Source organism: Lepisma saccharinum, chromosome 24, assembly GCF_977018435.1.
Source record: "Lepisma saccharinum chromosome 24, izLepSacc3.1, whole genome shotgun sequence".
NCBI lineage: Eukaryota > Metazoa > Arthropoda > Insecta > Zygentoma > Lepismatidae > Lepisma > Lepisma saccharinum.
The window spans coordinates 17,814,203-17,826,728 of record NC_139252.1 but is presented as its reverse complement, the minus strand read 5'-3'; the positions used below and the strand labels follow the sequence as shown (position 1 = coordinate 17,826,728).

The 12,526-nt window shown below is 37.8% G+C and overlaps 1 long non-coding RNA gene across 1 annotated transcript; it reads right to left on the bottom strand.

Annotated features, from left to right (window-relative positions):
- Positions 1–3,854: 3,854 nt before the first annotated feature.
- On the bottom strand, positions 3,855–11,453 carry LOC145978265 (uncharacterized). Its single transcript, XR_014440665.1, has 2 exons — positions 11,174–11,453; positions 3,855–3,978 (listed from the first exon to the last, which is right to left on the bottom strand). It is a non-coding gene; the product is annotated as an uncharacterized LOC145978265 (long non-coding RNA).
- Between the last annotated feature and the right edge of the window lie 1,073 nt (positions 11,454–12,526).

The window sequence follows — 12,526 nt, the reverse complement described above, 5'->3', positions numbered from 1 at the left end:
ATTGTCGATAAAGTCCTGTAGCGTTTGGAGTTTAGTTTTGACTTCGTTGATGGCTGCATGCAAAGCGTCCATTTGAAGCTCAGCCTTGATGCTTTCCAACGTTGGAATTTCGAACGATTTTAACTGTTCGTGCAATTTGGCAATACTGGCATTCACGCGATCGTAGTCATCTTGAGTTTTTATACTCTGGATAATGTTTTGCAGTTCAGTCTGGATGGTGCTCGTTTGGTCCTGCAAGTGTCGCTTCAGCTTTTCCACGTCGGAGGTCTGCGCTAGCTGCAGCTTCACAAGTTCGTTTTGGAGCTTGCCTACGCTCAGTGCCAAGTTGTCGAAGTTGTCTATTGACGCGAGGTCGGTGTACTTTTGCAGCAGCGATTTTAGCTCGGCGTCAATTTTGAGTACGGGGTCCAGGCACTGAGACTGCAGGCTGGCTATCTCCGACTGGAGGCTGGAGTTGAGCGTGGACTGCAGGGCCTGCAGGTCGCTTCACAGCTTCTTGACCCTGACGTCGAGCATGAGAAGCTCGTCGCCGTGGTCGTTGCACTTGGTGTGACCGAAAATATCGTTAGGCATTGTTGCCACTGTGGTTATTTATTATAGGATAGGTGATTCGCATTTCTATGAAAAAAGGGATGAGTTTGTCGTAGTCGTCCAAGAGCTCCACGTACAGGCGATCGCCAGCAGACACATCGTACGTTGTAGTCGCATCCATCCTATCGTGCTTGATGCGATAGAGGTTCTTGCCTGAGGAAACCTTGGCCTCCCCTTCGTTCTCGGGATTCATGTCGAACTTAAGTTTGCCGGAGATGGGGAACCGGTAATAATTCAAGTTGTTGTTGAATACGTAGAAGGTTTTGCCCACATTCTCGTCGTACTGGGTCAGGATGCTATTCAAGTGTATAATTAACAGACCGTTAAGTTTAGATAGCATGGAAGGCAGAAGTTCGTCGAAGCTCGACGACGACGAGGACGTGGGCTGGACGGGCACTTCCATAGCTTGCTTCCTGAAGCCAAACAGGTTCATAGGCATGGTTATTTTATAGAAACATTTTTTCCAGTCGTAAGGTTAAAATTTTGGCCCCCCTCTTCCCACAAATCGCATTACATACATACATATGTAGCGTTACAAGAGCCCCCCTGCCTCAAAAAAGGTTTGGTTAGCACGCAATAGATCAGTATGCTAGAAAATACAGAGGGGGAGGGGGTAGAATCGATTTTATTTGGCAATCGAATAGTTCTCGTTGAATCCTATCCAACAAACCTAAAATCATCATCCTACCTCAATTAGGAGCCAAGAAAATCAATGTCTTGGAAAACGTCTTAAGATATTTGTCTCAAGAAAATTTTCTTGACAGACTGGAATTGACAAACCGGAAGTCGACTTTCTTAAAGATTAAGATATTTGTCTTAAGACGTTTTAGCAGAAAAGCTTTGCAACGTTGCCAAGTTTAAGGCAAAAGGAGGGCGCCAGCACATACCGTTTCATACTACTACTGGCGAGAGTCCAGTAGGTTGGCAACCTTGAGTGGGCCACTTTCGCATTTGCCTTAAACTTGGCAACGTTGCAAAGCTTAAGGCAAAAGGAGGGCGCCAGCCCATGCCGTTTCATACTACTACTGGCGAGAGCCCAGTAGGTTGGCAACCTTGAGCGTGCCACTTTCGCGTTTGCCTTACGATATTTTCCGTTAAGGCTGCAAAAAATGCGCCACTTTCTGGCGTTGAACTCTCTTTTTACCCCTACTCAAGCGTCAACGTCATGTTACAATTACTTGAGAACTACTTGACGTATTACAAATAACAAACACCATTCTTAATGAATTTTTACCTTTCAATTGCCCTGAAAATAAAATGGGGTTTCCATTTTAAAAAAACAACAACATAAGTTTGTGTTGAAAATTGCACTTCCTTACATAGTTACATAGTCTTGTGTCAACTAATTTCATAAGCCCCTCTCATACCTTCATATCTGCGAAAGTAGTTTTTCAATATTTCTTGTAGTTCACGAAATATTTCCGGTGGTAATTTTAGGTGACTCACCTCTGTCTGTCTGTCTCTCTCTCTCTCTCTCTCTGTCTGTGTGTGTGTGTGTGTGTGTGTGTGTGTATTTGTCCGGCCACTACAATACACTATAGTGAATGAAAAATGTAGTATGTAGGAGTGGTACTATACATATATCAAAATCCTTATGTACATTATTCTATAATTTTATTTTACTTAAATCTTGATTTAAATTGAGATTTAAATCAACCTGATTTAAATAAATCCACTTTGTCTTGAACGTTACAAAAAGGAAGGTGAAGCTTTCCTTCGTCACATTATTGCATTAGACGAAATGTGGGTTAGATGCTATTAACTTGAATTGAAAATGCAGTCAAATTAATGGCATTATTCATCTTCACCATGCCCAAAAAAATTTAAACAAGAGCTCATAAATGTGAAGGTGATGATGATACTGGCATATGACTATCAAAGGTTATTCTTGCACACAGTTTCACAAGGGACATCAGCTAATCCTGTCTACCATGCTTATTACTTAGAACATCATCTGCACACACTTCTGTTAGGTGAAAGAGATTATGAATCGCAAAAATCATTCACCCATTGTCATCCATGGCAACATTAGGTGCCATATGTCACATGTTGTGAAGAATATACCGGTACTGCAGAAGTGAGGTTGGAAGGTACTACAGCATGCCATTTTCTCACCAGACATGAGTCCGTGTTACTATAATTAAAAAATTTACAGATTATGCACATTAAACTGGTTTGTTTAATGCATACGAACCTTGAAGTAATTGCACAGTGGAAGATTTCCACCTGAAAGGTCTACTTATTTGCTATGGGGCAGCTATGCTATTCGAATGTACAGATATAACACTGTTCCAGATTATGCGAGTTTATTTACATAATGTGCAAGCACAATTAGACTACATAAATAAATAAAGTTTGTTTGACGATAAACTCGCTGAAACAAAATATAATTGGGTGAGTGAGTGCAAGATCAGAACTTAAAACATTACGGAAAGTACTTCTCCTTCTCCTCCATATCATGGTTCCTCGGATACCTCACAAAGTGTCTACCTTGAGGAAAACAACTTCCTCTCCCTGGATCAGAATCTAAAATGCGCTGGCTCAAGGGCTTTGAGATCGCACCGAGGCTTCCTTATTACATCATTGTCAATTCTCCTTATTACATCATTGTCAATTCTATTGACCTCCGGTGGCAAAATTAATAATGATTCCATCAATCTGGCACAAATGAAACAGAAATATAACAAAATGACAGCTCCGCGTGCACTACCATTCATAAGATCATTAATAACTAATGTGTTAACTTTTTTCAGACCTGAAAAATGTTCTCTAAACTGTGAGGAAGAAATGAAGTGCGTCAATTTTTGCAAATTTATCTAAAAGCTTACTGGATAATGTTTGTGTGGTTTTCATTCACTTCTTTGATATTTGTAACATAAACTAATGTTTGTGGTGCTACAAAACTATTACAACCATGTAATTATAGCAAAATCATTCAGTACAAAAATTCTCTGTAATACTCTATGAGGAATTCTAAGTAGACATAATTTTTAGAATTTAGTGTTTCAGTACTTCAAAATGAGTGCTGACTCCTTTAACCAGGTGCTCTTAATTACTACATGGAACAAGTTAGAACACAAAACTACTTTTATGAAAACTTTATTCTCTCACATCTGAACAAATTCGCTAAAGAACTGAATGAAATTGTTCATTGAATTGAAGTTTGTTAACTTCTGAACAGTGTCTTCATACATCATCTGGAGCAATTTTCACTAACACTACTAAACACTCTTCAATTAACATAAGCACTTCACAATCTGTTCTGGGAATAGTTTTCTCTTCACATTCAAGTGTCTTGATGTACAACAACTTCAGAAGCATAAGAAGAATCTCCTCACAGTGAGATGGAACATGTGGTCACGCTATCCGCAGGAACATCTTCAAAGACTGAAAAGAAGAGAGAAAAATATAATATAACATGTGTGCAAAGAAAAGAGTCCAGGTGTAATAGTTTTCATACTCCCTTGGGCTACAAAAGAACAACATATCACAAAATATTGAATAAAAACATTAGTTCAGATGACCCTGAGTTACTGTTAACTTCCATCTGTAATGTATTTTTCAAATCAAAATCATACCACTGCAAAACTTTCAATAAAGAGCAGTATAGCTCACATTTTATTATTAATAGTCAGCAAAGAAATCTTTCTAAATGTATAAAAAAAATGCATTGGCAGATTTAGCAGGACAGGGCATCACTTGAATTGGATTGAATTGAATTGAAAAGTCTTTTTATTTACTACAGAGTGAGATTCAGCCTTGGGCTGCTCTACCACCTAACTCTGGTGAATAGAAGTTACAATACATATATTTATAATACTGAAATCAAATATATAACATAACATGAATGAATTTGACATAAATGAAAAATAATGAAATTATAAGAGAATACAATGACATATACATTAACACACACACACACACGTGTACATACGCAATTTCCAAATCAATACTAAGATATCATGCACACAGGTTGAAATATTCGTTGTGTCAGATAAGTGTTTGCAAAATACATGGTTTTACTTTACTTGATTCCTGTTGCTTAGCCGTACGAGCTAATGCTCAATTGTTGTCTTGCAAAAAAAATAATATGACTTGTTCTTTGAAGTTAATGGGTGTTGTTGTAAAAGAAACATAATCGGGAAGAGAATTCCAAACCTTTGTACCAGAGAGAGAAGGAGCCTTCGAAACCGACAGCAGAGTGGCGGGGAATGTTGATTTTTCGCCGACCTCTAGTATTGTATGGATGTATGGAATTTCTAAATGTCAGTTTCTCGTGGAGATAGCTAGGTGTTTGCAATTTTAATACCTTATATATTGTAGAACACTGATGCAGAAGATGTCGCCTAGACATGCTAAGGATTTTGTATGTATTGAGCAAGGGTAGGATGTGCTGATTTCTCTTGATCGAGAGAACGTATCGAATGCAAGAATTCTGTATTTTTTGTATTCTGTTCGATATTTTACGTTGTAAATTCGTGCCGTACACCACATCATAGTAATAAAAAATAGGATGTATTAGAGTTTCCATGAGATATAATTTCGTTGCTCTAGTGAAAAAGGGTCTGTATAAAAAGTAATGACACCATTTTTTTTTTAGGCGACTGTACGTTGCAGTGTGCTCGCTCCAGGTGGGTTCGATGGAGGGGAAGTAAGCTTCAAAATGCACCTAGCGTCAGTCGCCTACGAGCTTCCATGCGGTTCGTATCGTGGTTTAAGTGGACCCCTGTCTATAGGCTCGGTCGAAGCTTAAAAATGCAACGTGCCATCGAACAGCGCTACACCATTAAATTCTGTGTACGACTCGGAACATCGGCTATGGAGACGTTGGCCATGATCCAGCAAGTGTTCGGGAGTGAAAGCCTATCAAAAGCTGCTGTTTTGAGATGGCACAAGTGCTTCAAAGACGGTCGAGAGTGTGGAAGATGAACCCCACGCAGGACGCCTGTCCACGAGCAGAACCAAGTACAATGTGCAACGTGTGCGTGATGTGTTGAACTCAGACCAGTGGTTAAGTGTTGGAATGATTGCAGACCGCATAGGAATTGATAAAATAACTGTGCACACCATCATTACCGAGGATTTGCAGATGAGAAAAATCTGTACCAATTGGAGGCTGCATCATGACAATGCACCAAGCCACACCTGCTTCATAGTCAATGACTACCTGACCCGGAACGGCATTACAATGCTTCCCCAGCCCCCCTACAGTCCCGATTTGGCCCTGGCGGACTTTTTCCTGTTCCCCTGAGTGAAGACAGCCCTCAAAGGACACCGACATGGGACCGTAGCAGAGGTCAAAGCGGCTTCGACGTGATGCTTGAAGGACATTCCGGAAAAGAACTTCCAGGGCACCTTCCAAGCATGGAAAACTCATTGGCAGAAGTGTGTCGACGCCCAAGGGTCCTATTTTGAAGCATTTTAATGATTTGTAGCAATATCTTCAATATATTTTTTTTCCCGAATTTAGTCTCATTACTTTTTATACAGACCCTGTATTTTTATGAAAAGTGATGATATCATTATATCTTAAGGAACAAAGAAAGTTCAAGCCATATAAAATATTATCCTTCCAGACTGAAATTATCGAAGTGTTATGCTTCAAGCGGAAAGCTCTAAATATATTATTATGTTTGAGGTGAAGCAAGGAGTAATGGTGGTATAGTCGGTAGGGCATCTGACTGCCATGCACAAGACCCAGGTTTGATTCCCACAGTGGGTGATCTAAGGTCAAAATTTTCCCACCCTTGTCGCTGCACAAAGCAGCTCTAGGGCTCACCCAGCCTCAAATCAGTGGGTACCTTGGAGAAACCCAGGGGGGCAGGTTACAGACTGAGGTGACTCTGGTGTCTGGACTCGCAGCCAGTATACAGTAATCCTTTGTGGAGCTTGTGTTGTGTTCTGTCCATGTGTATTTGTGATTGTCCTTTCCTCAATTTTATCGTATCACCATTCATTCTCATCTACGCAATTGACCAAAAGTGGCAGAAAAGTGAAGTAAAATAAATCAATTAATTGAAAACAGATAGGGGCCACAAAACCTTTTTTTTCACGGCATACAGCAAAATATGAATTAACATCACACAAATCAGCCAATCCCACAGTGCAAAAATAAAAGAAATCAATTAATGGAAAACAGAGTGAGGTGGCAAAACCTTATCTTCCATAGCGTACAAGAAAAAGTTATTTGAATATTGGAAAAATCAGTCAGTGCCACAGCATGACAATTAATTGAATTGAAATAAGATCCATGTTTCCACACCACAAGACTTAACTCAAGTTGTTCATCACATGGGAAACACGTGTGCAAATTCCTTCACAACACAGCAAAACAGGGAATTCTTAGGAATAGCAGCAAACTCAAAAGTCTTGAAATATTTTACATTGAGCAAGATAACTCATTTGCAGTTACGTAAAAATGACAGCAATTTCAAAAGCATCTCTTTGAAGCAAGACAGCAAAGGTGTAAGTTTCATCTAAATAAATGTATCTGAATGCTGACAAAGAAAATACACATCACTCTGAGATTAACAAGTGCCCATCCTCTGCAAATGTCTAGGAATGAAAAGACAGCAACCAAATATGACAAATAGGTCACCATTTTACTTCTTCCAGCACTCACCATTACCCCAAGAAACAGGGAAGCAACTAAGGAATGTAAGCATGAGGTGAGGCAAGATGGAAACATTTAAGTGGTAAAGGTCACATGACTCACAATTATCTCAATAGAGGAGATGGTATCCTAAGATTTTCTTATCAAAGTATTCTACCCAACTAAAATAAGTAATAATTTTGATGTAATAATGGCTACAAGAACAAGGTTAACTCTATTTCAGTGGCAATGTAATTACTGACAGTACATATATTTTGTTTCAGTCATATTGTGATGCAGAATTTTCTGACAAAGGCTTGTACTTCTGTCTGTGAACAGGATACTCAGAGCTCTCGATACTGAAACGCCAATAATTGGCACTCTGACTTTTACTTGTTAGTAAAAGTAAGGAAATAATATACATATTTGAATGGTCTATTTCCCCCTATTTTTTCTATGAGCCAAGGTAGCTCAGTTGCTACGGCATCTGACTACCATGCGAGAGACCCAAGCTCGATCCCCAGCAGGTGAGAACTGGGATTTCTTTCCACCTGTTAAAGCAGCTTTGACACCCACCCAGTGTCATATAAAGTGGGTACCTAGAGGAAACACTGGGGGGTAAAGGCAGCCATGGGCATGGTGCTGATCATATCACCACCACCTTCGGCCGTGGTCAAGAAAGTGTGGGGCCCCAACTCCACACCCCCTATACGCCTTCATGGCATGGTGCAAAGCACGGGGGAGCACTTTTTTTCCTCCCTAATACTGGTTGATCTCATATAGTTTCATCTATCAAAATATGGAGTAGTTTCATCTATCAAAATATGGAGTTGTTTTATGAGCAGAGGTCTTCCTTTATTATTGAAGGAGATTAAAATATCCCAGAGATAACAGAAGCACATCATAATATTTTGATCACTAGTTAATGAAACATATAATTATGTAATTTCAGGTCACTCCAGCAACTACATGGTCTCAATAACGTCAGAAATAATAATGAACAAACATAAGATTTAGCATTAAGCAATGTCAATGGTATAACAGTGACAAGGGAATATGATTCAGTTTCATGAAATAACGTATGACATTCAACAAATGCATACCCACAATGAAAATTCAACTGCTGGTTCTTATGGGAAGTTGTAAAGGATATTAAGAAAAAAACATATCACATGAAAAATAGCAAAATAGCTGCCCATGTTGATTATCAGTATGAGAAATTTAAAGTACTTCAGATTCGAAAATCATGTACTCATTATATTACAAACACTGAATGTAACATATATCATACCCCAAATCTCATTTTCAGCTTTGCCAAAAATATGACAAAACCAAAAACAGCACACTGTATCAGGGTAAAGTACTTTCAAACACTACAAGTAATTACAGAATTTGCTAAATACTTTAAATGTGTGTACCAACAAGATGATGCAAAGAATAAGATGTTCAATGTTCAATATTTCAATGAAATTGCTTATCAAAAATCACTCTTAAGGAAATCGAGGATGGCATAAAAAACCTTAAACAAAGAAACTCAACTTGTCCTGTTAAAATTCCTTCCTGCATAATTAAAGGATGAAGTGAGATAATCAAATGCCCCCTTGTACACACTATGCAATCTTCTGATGTCAAGCTAAACATTCCAAGGTGTTTGGAAACTATAAAAATAACTGTGATACCAATAACAAATAACAAAAATGATGTAGAAAACTTTAAAAGTTTAAGATGCTCCTATCATTTAACATGGTGACAGTAAAATAGCTGGGGGGGGGGGGGGTTGCGAAAATTTTGCTCCCTGCATCCTGTCTCACTTCGAGCTCTGCACACACCCCTGTAAAGATTTTGTTATTTAGCATCACTTATCTGCCACTTTTGGCTAATAGTGATGATGAGGATGACTGATGATAAGATGGCATTGATGAACAACACTCACAAAGAACAGCCATGCTTGGGTAGGGATTCAAAGCTGGTGGTAACCACTCTGCCACGGAGGTTGGTGTACCTCTGGAGAACTAGGTAGAATTGTATTATGCTTCTCAGGCATAAGTTCTGCTAAATCATGTATACATGAAACTTTCGATAGGTCACTTTTGAGAGCTGTTTACAGAGACAATTCAACTGGGAATGATGGGCCAATACATGTTTCATAATATTTCTGTAATAGCTATGCTTTTGCTACCACTTTGTCATGCCTTGGATGGGTATGTAGTTGTGGTCAGATAAGCAAATTAGGTTTTATGGCTCCCAAAATAGTAATTTCATTCCATCAGCGGGATTTTCGTCCCTTTCTCCGCCATGTTGGACCCGTTTCACCTCTAAACTCATACTTCCACACCACAGATCTAGGGAAGAAAAATTCTCGGTTAGAAATAAATAAATGTTTAGTTGTGGTGTGAAGAATTCAACAGAAGCTAGAAACCGAAAACTACTGCATCTTAGCCAACTTAAAACAAATAACAAATACTTTCACCTTACAATATTCAGGTGGTCTTCTCTGCTCTGCAGTGCTGGACAATTTGCTGCATTTATTGTTTTGCATACACATATTTGAGTATGTAAAGAACATGGCAAGGACCCCTGCACTGTGGGGTTTTGCAGTTTGTAGATCCAGCACTGATTAATAAAGATCTAGGAGTTTTGTTGGATGAAATGCTATTTCATGTATACATTAACTTTACAACAAACAAGGAATACAAACTTGTGGAATAATGAATACTTGCAAGGAGTTCAAAGATTTAGTATTCATGTATAATGTTGGATCCTCAAGAACAGCAAGACATGAATAAAATGGAAGAAATTCAAACTAATCTCTGATATATATATAAAATACAAATTAGAGGCAATTAACCACAAATGGAATCCCACAGGCCTCCTCAAGTATTTTAACTAAACATCACAACAGATGAATCATGTACCAGCTTATTTTCCTTCATAAAAATCATACATAATCACACTGATGCCACATTCACCCTGTCACACCTAGATTTATACATCCCCTGAACAAAGTTATAAACAAGGAAGCAATTGTTCAACCTCCAAATCATCAATATGTAACATTGCAGAATGTTTAACGACATTATTAAAACTGAAAACAATGAGGGACTGAAACATATAAAGTAGGACAAAATTTGTGACTGAATTATTTGTTAAAATGAATTTTTATGTTGATGTATTTTTATAACACCATTAAGCCTTGTTTCCATGATTATGAAAAACTAAGTATGCTGACCAAGGCAGTAATTTTGTACTTGATACAGAGTCTGATGAAGACCTTGCTAGAAGGTTGAAACGTTACGTTTAGTTTATGTTTTTAATCAAATAAATTACTGCCTTGGTCAGCATACTTAGTTTTTCATGTATTTTTTTGTTACATAATGTTTACATTTTATGTTTATATTATGGTTTAAGTAAGGCTGAGCGGATACTGATGCCAATTATCGCTATAGGCCAATACCATTGGTATTGGCATCAGAAAGTATTGGTTGGAATTCATCTACTGATACCAATCAATACTTTCCCGACATTTTGGTCTTTCATGAGGTCTGCAAAACAGCTGCACGGACACTTTTGCGGAGTCTAATTATCCTAGAAATTATGCAAAATACAAACTTTCTTTTTATTTTGCACCAATTTGCACGAGAAACTTTATTTTGTGATTACATAATATATATTTTAATATTCTGATGTACTTCTTGCATATTCTAAAGCAAATTTCTTGGTAAACTGATGCATATCATTGGAGAAGAATATTTACACACCAATATTGATCAATATTTTGAAAAAAAATAAATAATTATATCAATTTTTAGGTATCGGTATCAGTGGGAATCAGTAAGAGTGTCAGCATCGGTATCGGTTCAAAGTGGTATCAGTCCCACCGTAGTTTTAAGTCTATGACAAATATTCTCCTCACAATTGTAATTTTAAATCAGGGAAATTTCATGTGCACACTCTGTACAATAATAACTGAAACAAGTAATTGTAATTTACCTTTACATTGACCAGCAGCCACTTATAGCAAGCAATGCCTCCAGGATATTGTCTCCATTTATCCTTTAGTAATTTTGGACGCAAGGTGTTGAAAGCAATTGTCAATAAATCACTTCTACCTTCAGATGTCAGGAATTCCGATAGAGATTTGTAGCCAAAAATATTCACTAACAATTCTATCACTTCCATCGCAATATTGATAGATTCAATTGATAGATCCACTTATTTTCACAAGCATGTTCTCCACACAATAAGATCATTGGAACTGCAAAATTTTTCACAATTTGAGGTTCACTCTTCACGTTTAAAAACACATTACTGTTACTCATTGTTCTCAGTAAAGCTCTTAATGCTTTTAAATTGGTAACAATATTTGGAATAAGTTGTTCAAAATCCTTTTCCCTACAGGCATATCTTCAGCAAACGACAATTGTGGAATATACAACGAATTTATGATCTCTCTGCCTGCAGCCCATATTGTATCTGGAATTCTGTTGGATGATGAAGCAGACAGCGTTTCAATTTCTTTTAACAGATCATTCATGATTTTTCCAATTAAGTCTGAAATGGAATAAAAGTAGCATTTAAATCAATGGCATGCTTTTGATGTAAAAATACACACTGTGACGTGTCCTTTTGGTCTTGGGTTATTGACGCCCGTGAGGAATAGAAATGTTGGAAGCAATGCCGGTGATGGTAATTGTCAATAACCGTGATTATTTTAAACCTAGGCAAAACGTCCAAAATAGATTTCTGCAACGCCTTTACCGCATGTGCATCCAGCAGTTGCTTGGTCCACACGCGCGTAACTGCGAGCAAAGCCCTGTTATAACGGGTCGAACGGATCACGCGCTCAATACGTCCGTTAGGTACCAATTTTACCAACAAAGATATAATTACTTAATATTTCTCCCCTGCCAAAGGTATTAAACACATCTAAAGTATCCCCGAAAAATCCAAAAAAAGAACAGGTTGTATGTCGACGCCTGAAAAACAATTTTAATTGCACAAAAACAAATACACTATATTCTTCCAATATACTTCAGATTACGCAGAGTGCACGTTGCGTGACAACATAACGTAGGGATGGTTACTAATTTTATATTAGTGATTTGTGTTTTTGCAAACGCAAAGAATGTACAAGCAAAAATCTTAACAATTGTGACCTTTATTACTTTAAACTTGTTACTCAACAATCATATGTACACAAATATGTATATACTTATTCAACATATCCCTCAACAATATTATTCTCGTATTAAATAACAGACATTAATTGAATCACAATTTATGCGTTCCACCCTTTTTTGTGTATCTTGTGCCATTCGCACATAAAAGGCTTACGTCGGTTAC